Source organism: Leucopleurus acutus (assembly GCF_964270905.1).
Source record: "Leucopleurus acutus genome assembly, chromosome: 11".
Lineage (NCBI taxonomy): Eukaryota > Metazoa > Chordata > Mammalia > Artiodactyla > Delphinidae > Leucopleurus > Leucopleurus acutus.
The window spans coordinates 52529448-52539681 of NC_139152.1; the positions used below are offsets into that span (position 1 = coordinate 52529448).

The following is a 10234-nucleotide window of genomic DNA, read 5'->3' on the forward strand; positions in this document are numbered from 1 at the left end:
TATGTTAATGCCACTAGCAATGGGAGTGACCCAATTAATGTGTAGAATAGAAAGTAAACCCCTGCCTTCAGTCGTTCTGTTTGGTTATCCCAGCGGATAATGATAATAAGGGTAGGGACTAGCGTGGCTTCAAATATAATGTAAAATAGGATTAGCTCTGTGGCAGTGAATTCTGATTAGAAGTCTTTGTAACATGATTAGTATTGTGATGTACAGTTTTTTTCAGATAAGTGATTCTTTGAGTAAGTGGGATTGGCTGGCTATTAATATTAGTGGGAGGAGTCATATTAGGATTAGTAATGGTGCAGAGAGGGAGTCAGAGAAGAATATTAATGAGTAGTTGAGGCTATTGTCATTGAATTGGTTAAGAAGGAGTAGGCTTGTAAGGCTAATTAATAGGCTGTGGGTTGTGGAGGTAATTCAGATTATGTTGCTTTTTGATAGCCAGTTTAGAGGTATTAATATGATTGTGGGGATAATAAATTTTAGCATTGGAGAAGGTTGAGGTTTTGTACCTAATCGGTCCCACATGTGTTTGATACTCTTACTAATAGGGCTAATCCGAGGGCTGCTTTGCAGGCCGCCAGTACCAGTAGGATGATTGGTATTGTGCTGGCTAAGGTGGAATGTGAGTTTAAGATTGTCAGGGCTGCTAGGATAAACGGTGATAGTATCACGCCCTCCAGGCAAAGTAGTGAGGATATTAGGTGGGACCGGTATATTAGTAACCCTACAAGGGATATAGTGAAAGCTATAATAGTGTTTAGATGTACTAGGGACACTTGGTAGTTATGAGTTTAGCCGTAATCTAAGGAGTCGAAATCACTGTTTTATTTTAAACTAAATACCATATTCAGCTCATTCCAACCCCTTTTGAGTTCATTCGTAGGCCAGGCTAATTGCTATTAATGAAATTAAAAATAGGGCTATGATAAGTATTGTTTTTAGGTTGCTTGGGTTGCTCTGGGGAGGGGTAGTAGGAGGGCAATTTCTAGGTCAAAAAGAAGGAAAGTGATTGCTACTAGGAAAAATTTTATGGAAAGGGTAAGCAGGCGGATCCTATAGCGTCAAATCCGCATTCGTAGGGACTTGTTTTTTCTGCGTAGGGTTTAGTTGAGGAAGTCAGAAGGCGATAAGTAGGAGTAATGAGGCTAGTATTGTGTCTGTTGGTAAGGTCAGTATTAGGTTTATTGTTCTTTTTCGGGGTGTACCGAAACTAGCAGATTGGAAGTCAGTGTACTAATTAATACTAAAAGGACTCTGAGCCTCATCAATAGGTAGATACGTAAAGAAATAGTAATACGACATCTACAGAATGTCAGTATCAAGCAGCAGCTTCGAAGCCGAAGTGGTGGGTGGATGTGAAGTGGAATTTTAGTTGGCACAGGAAACAAACAATAAGAAAAGTAGATCCAATAATGACCTGCAGTCCGTGGAATCCTGTGCTTCGAACAAAGTTGATCCATAGACTCCATCTGAGATTGTAAAGGGGGCTTCGTAATACTCTGACGTTTCTAGGAGTGTAAAATAAACACCGAGGGCAATTATAATAAAAAGGGCTTGGAGTATGTGCTTGTGATTTCCTTCTATAAGGCTATGATGGGCTCAGGTAATGGATACGCCAGAGGCTAATAGCACAGAAGTGTTCAGGAGTGGTACTTCTAGGGGGTTTAAGGGGTGAGTGCCTGTTGGTGGCCAGCATCCACCTAGTTCAGGAGTGGGGGGGCGAGGCTTGAGTGGTAGAAGGCTCAAAAAAAGCTGGTAAAAAGTAGGACTTCTGAGACGATAAATAAGATTATTCCGTATCGAAGTCCCTTTTGGACGGTTGGTGTGTGGTGGCCTTGGAAAATGCTTTCTCGAATGACGTCTTGTCATCATTGATATACTGTTAGAATATTAGTTAGTAGGCCCAGTATTAGAAGAACTATTGAGTTGAAGTGGAATCACATGATGAGGCCTCACGTTACGAGAAGTGCTGAAAGAGCTCCTGTGAGGGGTCAGGGACTGGGGTTTACTATGTGATACGTGTGGGTTTGGTGGGTCATTATGTGTTGTCGTGCAGGTATAAGCTTACTAAGAGGGTAAATACATGGGCTTGAATTATAGCGACAGCAAATTCAAGGATGGTGAGTAGGGTGAGAACAGTAAATGTAATAAGAGCTGTGAATGTGCTGGTGCTTACTAGCACGAGGGTTGTCTCCCCGATTAGGTGTATTAGTAAGTGGCCTGCCGTAATATTGGCTGTTAGTCGTACTGCCAGTGCTACTGGCTGGCTGAATAGGCTAATAGTTTCGATAATTACTAGCATAGGGATGAGGAAAGTGGGTGTGCCTTGTGGTAAGAAGTGGGCTGGGGATGCTTTTGTTTTATTACGGAGGCCCGTAATGATGGCACTGGCTCATAGAGGGATGGCTATTCCTACATTTACTGGGAGCTGTGTGGTGGCTATAAATGAGTGGGGTAATAGTCCGAGGAGATTGGTTGAACCGATAACTAGAATGAGTGATATTAGTATTAGCGATCAGGTTTGTCCTTTATGATTATGAATACCTATTATTTGCTTTGATGTGAGTTGAATTAATCACTGTTGAAGGGAGATTATGCGATTATTAATTAGTCATTTTGATGTTGGGGATAGAATACTTGGGAATATAACGATCAGGATGACTACAGGGATGCCTATTACTGGGGTTACGAAAGGGGCAAATAGAGTTTCGTTCACACTGTTTCTCAAGGGGCATGTTGTTTTTGTATTTTAGTGAGTGTTGATTTTGGGTTGGGGTAGTAGATGTGCTTTGAGATTTTTAGTTGAAATATAATAAATAGTGTTAGAAATATAGATGAAATAGTGACAAATGTTGATATATCTAGTTGTGGCATGTCATCAAGGAGAACTTTGGCTCTCAATTTTTAACTTAAAAGGTTAACGCTAATCTAGCTTCTTAATGAGTTTATAGTATAGACGCTGATCATTTCTTGAAGTATTTTAGGGGCACTAGTTCAAGAACAATTGGCATGAAGCTGTGGTTTGACCCACAGATCTCTGAACACTGTCCGTAGAACAAGCCTGGTCATGTTGATATTAGGGTTGTTTGGTGTAGGTGCCCTGGGATTGCGTCTGTCTTTAGGCCCAAGGAGGGTATGGCTCATGAGTGTAGTACATCTTCAGAGGAAATCAGTACTCGGATTGTTATCTCTATAGGTAAAATTACTCGGTGTCTACTCCTAGTAGTCGTAGTTCTCCTGGTTTTAGGTCTGGTGTTGGGATTATATAGGAATCAAAGTTTAAGTCTTTGTAGTCAGTGTATTCATAGCTTCAGTATCATTCATGGCCTATAGTTTTTACAGTAAGAGATGGGCTGTTGATTTCATCTACCATATAAAGAATTCGTAATGATGGCAGGGCGATTAAGATTAAGATAATGGCCGGCAGGATAGTCCAAATAGTCTCCACCTCTTGGGCATCTATTGTGCTAGTATGTGTTAACTTAGTTGTAAGTATTAGTGTAATGATATAGAGGACTAAGGAGCTAATTAGGAAAACAATTATTCGTGTGTGGTCGTGAAAATGTAGCAGTTCTTCTATGATGGGTGATGTTGCATCTTGAAAACCTAGTTGGAAGGGGTATGCCATAGAGATATACAATATTTTCACTTGTGACTTAACTTCGACAAAGTTATATAAAATTTTACTAATACCTAGTTCATGAAGAAAGACCTAGTGGCTATGATGTTGGCTTGAAACCGATAAGAAAGGGTTTGATTCCTTCCTTTCTTGACTACTTTAGATTAATGTAGGTTGGTTCTTCGAATGTATGATATGGTGGAGGACATCCATTTAGTCATTCTAAATTTGTGATAGTAAGCTGTACTGCTAATACTTCTCGTTTGGATGTGAATGCTTCTCAGATAATGAAGACTCAGTATGACCGCTGTTAATGAGATGAATGAGCCTGTTGATGAGATGGTATTCCGTGTTGTACAGGTGTCTGGATAGTCAGAGTATCATCGAGGCATGCCAGATTAGCCTAGGAAATGTTGTGGGAAGAAGGTTATGTTGACACCCACGAATATGATCACAAAGTGAATTTTTGCTCATGTCAAGCTGAGTGTATACCCTGAGAATAGTGGAAATCAGTGTACACATCGTCCTATGATAGCAAAAACAGCTCCCATTGAGAGCACATAGTGAAAGTGTGTGACTACATAGTAGGTATCATGAAGTACAGTGTCTAATGATGAATTAGCTAGGACAATACCTGTTAGTCCACCGACTGTGAAAAGGAAAATGAAACCCAAGGCTCACATCAGGGCCGGTGATCATTGAATATTGCCTCCGTGGAATGTTGCCAATCAGCTAAATACTTTTACCCCTGTAGGGATGGCAATAATTATAGTAGCTGATGTAAAGTATGCTCGCGTATCAATGTCCATACCTACTGCAAATATGTGATGGGCCTATACAATAAAACCTAAGAACCCAATTGATATTATAGCTCATACCATACCCATATATCCGAAAGGCTCTTTTTTTCCTGAGTAGTAAGGTGCAATGTGTGAGATCATCCCAAACCCAGGTAGGGTGATGGTGACCTTGTAGAATGAGTGTGAGTGTTCCTTCTCTGCTATATTTTGGAAGAGTTTGAGAAGGATAGGTGTTAGCTCTTCTCTAAATGTTTGATAGAATTCACCTGTGAAGCCATCTGGTCCTGGGCTTTTGTTTGTTGGAAGATTTTTAATCACAGTTTCAATTTCAGTGCTTGTGATTGGTCTGCTCATATTTTCTATTTCTTCCTTGTTCAGTCTCGGAAGGTTGTGCATTTCTAAGAATTTGTCCATTTCTTCCAGGTTGTCCATTTTATTGGCATATAGTTGCTTGTAGTAATCTCTCATGATCCTTTGTATTTCTGCAGTGTCAGTTGTTACTTCTCCTTTTTCATTTTTAATTGTATTGATTTGGGTCTTCTCCCTTTTTTTCTTGATGAGTCTGGCTTATCAGTTTTGTTTATCGTCTCAAAGAACCAGCTTTTAGTTTTATTGATCTTTGCTATTGTCTGCTTTCCTTTCTAAACGATTCACTTAAAAAAAATTATTTATTTATTTATTTTTGGCTGCATTGGGTCTTGCTGCACGCAGGCTTTCTCTAGTTGCAGCAAACGGGGGCTACTCTTTGTTGAGGTGCGTGGGCTTCTCACTGTGATGGCTTCTCGTGTTGTGGAGCATGGGCTCTAGGTGCACGGGCTTCAGTTGTTGTGGCACGCGGGCTCAGTAGTTGTGACTCGCGGGCTCTAGAGTGCAGGCTCAGTAGTTGTGGTGCATGGGCTTAGTAGCTCTGCGGCATGTGGGATCTTCCTGGACGAGGGCTCGAACCCGTGTCCCCTCCATTGGCAGGTGGATTCTTAACCACTGCACCACCAGGGAAGTCCCTGAATGATTCGCGCTTTTTTTTTTCAACCTTTTTTTTTTTTTTTTTTTTTTTTGCGGTATGCGGGCATCTCACTGCTGTGGCCTCTCCCGCTGCAGAGCACAGGCTCCAGATGCGCAGGCTCAGCGGCCATGGCTCACGGGCCCAGCCGCTCAGCGGCACGTGGGATCCTCCCGGACCGGGGCACGAACCCACGTCCCCTGCATCGGCAGGCGGACTCTCAACCACTGCGCCACCAGGGAAGCCCCCAATGATTCGCTTTTTAGTGCAGGGACTTATTCATCCTCAAATGATACCTGGTAGGAATTCAATGAATATCTGTCAGATGATTAAATAAATGAGCAACAATTTAAGTCTGCAGCCACCTTTGCTGGGTAAGACACTTTGGATCTGAAGATTCTATTGAACACAGGGCACCCTCCAGCTCCTCAGGAAATAGTGGACATGGAACCTTCCCTTGAGGGAGAGAAAGCATGTTTCTGGGAGCTTTGCAAATGTTTCATGGGAATCCCACTTTTGGTTCTCTTAAGGACTCTTTTTTGGTTCATCACTCCATATGCCTCATGGACCAAATTACTACATGTTTCTGGTGGTTCAACATGTTCTTGGCCACAGAGGCTGATATGCTGCTACAAACTGAGCCTGGTAGGAACTTAAAAGGAGATACTTCTCATCTGTCCTCTGGCATGCCTTCAGTGAGACTCAGGCATCTGAAGACATCAGACCCAGACACCAAAATGAAATTAACAAGAAGGGACTCCCATGAGGGGGACTGGGCGCCTCAGATTCAAATGAGCAGTCGATTGAATCCAGTGAAGGCGCTAATGAGCTGTTCTACGCAGCTCTGGCAAACTCACCCTGCACCTATAATTTTCTCTCTGGATATCATTAAAATCAAATGATTCCCTTATTTGGGGTATCCATTTACAGTGTAATTATTTTGGTCTTTTGTAGTGACTTTCGTGGTTAAATTAGGCAATTCTCCTGCCTGTGTAGATAATGTAATGACTTTTTAATCATTTGTTTTCTACCAGCCAAATTGTTTCCATGATCCCATTAGAATTCTTCTGTAGTGATTCCAATGGATTTATTGAACTACTGGTGACAGCCTCACTGATGAACTGCAGGCTGCCTGCCGTTAAATTCAGCCAATGAATATCAAATACCTTCCATTTTCCCAGGAACCCAGAAAAAAATCTAATAATTTTGATCGATGGATATGTTTCCTGACATTCAGCATAGAAATTACAAAGAATACCATATGCTTATGGTAGGTTTTAAAAATATAAATTTTTTTTTTATGATTATGAAAGTAATACATTATTATTCTTAAAAAATCCAGAAATAGGGCTTCCCTGATGGTGCAGTGGTTGAGAATCTGCCTGCTAATGTAGGGTACACGGGTTCGAGCCCTGGTCTGGGAAGATCCCACATGCCACGGAGCAACTGGGCCCGTGAGCTACAATTACTGAGCCTGCGCGTCTGGAGCCTATGCTCTGCAACAAGAGAGGCCGCGATAGTGAGAGGCCCGCGCACCGTGATGAAGAGTGGCCCCTGCTTGCCACAACTAGAGAAAGCCCTTGCACAGAAACAAAGACCCAGCACAGTCATAAATAAATAAATTTAAATCATATGGGCTTCTAGGAAGACCTCTGCTTAAAAAAAAAAAAAAAATCCAGAAATACCCCAAATACAACAAATACTATAAGAACGCCTGTAATTTCACCATTTACTTAAAACCATTTTGTATTAGATGGTATCTCCCTATAGTTTTTTAAAAAAAATCTATTTCTCTTTCCATTATCTATCAATTATCTACATACCTATCTATCTATTCAAAATTGGAGCCATAATTTTTTAACCATATTTTTTTCATTTAATATGCATAAGAATTTTTCCATGTCTCTGAATATTCATTGCAGTTATAATCTTTAATGGTTGTGTGATATTTTAGTGTATAACATTTGTTCTCCAAATATTTTCTGAGCTCCTACTCTGAACAAGCAAAGACTTACTGTAATTGATTTAGTCATTGATCTATTGTTTGAACTTTTAAAAATATAAGTCACATCAGAGCTCTCTGCTCCAAACATTGCAAGAGCTCCCCATTTTGCTAAGAGTAAAAGCTTACATCCTTATGATGGCCTTGGAGGCCCTTCAAGGTTGCCCCCAACTCTTACCTCTCTGGCTTCATCTCCTATTCTTCTCCCTGCCCAGGCCACACCAGCCCCACTGGACTCCCTACTGTTTTTCTAATTGTCAGACAAGCTGTGCCCCTGGGCCTTTGCACTAGCTGTTCCCTCTGCCTGGAATGCCCAAAGACCCACTACCCAGATTTCTCACCTCCTTAGAATCTTGTGCTCAGGCGTCATCTTCTTAATGAAGCAAACTGTTGCTTTTTGTCTTGCCTCCAGCCACTCCTGATTGCTCTTATCTTGCTCTGCTTTGTCTTTTTTTTTTTTTTCACAGCGTCTATTATTTTCTCATGTACTATTATACTTTATTTACTAAGTTTACCATTTATTATCTACTCCTCCCACTGTAATGTAAATTCCATGAGGGTAGAGATTTTTGTCAATTTTGTTCACCAATGTATTGCAGGTGCCCCAAACACTACTTGGCACATAGTAGGTGCTCAATAAATATTTGTTGCATGAATGTATAAATGTTTTTGCATTTTTGGCTACTTGTGTACAACGCTATATAGAGTCTAAATCTTTGAATCAATCTCTTGTGATTTTCTGAGATTTCATGGAATTACTGAATCAAAGGAACAACTTTTAAGGCTTTCTGATATATGTCATCAAACAGCTTTTTAGAAAACTTGTGCTGATTTACGCTTCCAGCAGAGTATAACTATGTCCATCTCATTGCATTAACACAGGCATTAAGTATTATTTTAAAAATAACTTCGTTAACCTGAGTGCTGAAGAACACTACTCATTTTAAAATTTTATGTTAAAAAATTTTACAACTATTTGACTACTAGTAAGTTTGAAGATTTAAAAATCAGCTTATTAGTTATTGATTTCTTTGGGGAATCACCTGATCACATTCCTTACTGATTTTTTGTAGTGAATATTAAGATTTATTTTCATGTTTATTAGGAATACTTTGTGCACACAAGAGAATATATTTAGAGGAAAAAAAATACTCTTGAACCCACCGCCCAGTTTAAGAAATAGGACATCGTCAGTTCTTTTGAAATCCTAATGTCCCAGTGAATGCCTCCCAGCCCCATTCCTTAACATCTTCACAGAGAAACCATTGCTTTTGTGTGTGTCCCCAATGGCATATTGTTTAGTTTTGTCTGTTTTGAAAATGGAGTCATACTGCAGTTCAACATTGTGTTTCTAAAATGTTTGATTGCTGGAATCTGGCCGCAGCCTCCGCCTCGCCCGCCGCCTCCAGCCGCCTCGGGCAGTGGACCCGCACAAAGTGAGCGAGCCTCGAGCCTTCGTGAAAGTGTGCAAGCAGGACCCGAGTGTTCTGCACACCGAGGAAATGTGCTTCCTGAGGGAGTGGGTGGAGAGCATGGGGGAGTAAAATACCACCTGCTACTCATAAAACTAAATTGGAAGCAAATACCAAGGAAGAAAAAACAGATAGTAAGAAGGTGGAGGAAAACATAAAGGCAGATGAACCATCAAGTGAGGAAAGTGATCTAGAAATTGACAGTGAAGGTGTGAATGAACCAGACACTGATGCCCCTCCAGAAATGGGAAATGAAAATGTAGAGATAACTGAGGAGATGATGGATTAGGCAAATGATAAAACAGTGGCTGCCGTTGATGCCTTAAATGATGGTGAACTATAGAAAGCCATGACTTGTTCACAGATGCCATCAAGCTAAATCCTCGTTTGGCCATTCTGTATGCCAAGAGAGCAAGTGTCTTCCTCAAATTACAGAAGCCAAATGCTGCCATCCGAGACTGTGACATAGCTACTGAAATAGATCCCGATTCAGCTCAGCCATACAAATGGCGAGGGAAAACGCACAGACTTTTGGACCATTGGGAAGAAGCTGCCCATGATCTTGCCCTTGCCTGTAAGCTGGATTGTGTTGAAGACGCTAGTGCAATGCTGAAAGAAGTTCAACCAAGGGCCCAGAAAATTGCTGAACGTCGGAGAAAGCATGAGCGAAAACGTGAAGGGAGAGAGATCAAAGAAAGAGTAGAAAGTGTCAAGAAGGCTTGGGAAGAACAGGAGAGAGCCCAGAGGAAGGAAGAAGCTAGACGACAGTCACGAGCTCAGTACGGCTCTTTTCCAGGTGGTTTCTTGGTGGAATCCTGGTAATTTTCCTGGAGGAATGCCTGGAATGGGGGTGGGGCATGCCTGGAATGGCAGGAATGCCTGGGCTCAATGAAATTCTTAGTGATCCAGAGGTTCTTGCAGCCATGCAGGATCCAGAAGTTATGGTGGCCTTCCAGGATGTGGCTCAGAACCCAGCAAATATGTCAACATATCAGAGCAACCCAAAGGTTATGAATCTCATCAGTAAGTTGTTGGCCAAATTTGGAGGTCAAGCATAATGCCCTCTGACAAATAAAGCCCCTGCTGAAGGTAAAGCAACTTAGATCACCTAATGGATGTCACAGTAATACAAACCGTGTACCTCTGACCTTCTCATGAAGAAAGCTGGGGTGCCTTGAGGATAATCCCTACCCCTCTGCCCCAAATGCAGCTGAAATATTTTACAGTGGTTTGCCATTAGGGTATTCATTCAGATAATGTTTTCCTACTAGAAATTAAAAACTTTAAACAATTTAAAAAAATAAAGTAAAATTAAATGTGAATTCAGCAACTACA

General features: G+C 41.2%; 1 pseudogene across 1 annotated transcript in view; it reads left to right on the forward strand.

Annotated features, from left to right (window-relative positions):
* LOC309968942 (hsc70-interacting protein-like) overlaps positions 1 to 9957 on the forward strand; it is a 116234-nt pseudogene extending 106277 nt beyond the window's left edge. Inside the window, exon 3 of the transcript in view lies at positions 8812 to 9957. The product of the transcript in view is annotated as a hsc70-interacting protein-like (transcript). The remainder of the gene's footprint in view (positions 1 to 8811) is intronic.
* The last annotated feature ends 277 nt before the right edge of the window (positions 9958 to 10234 follow it).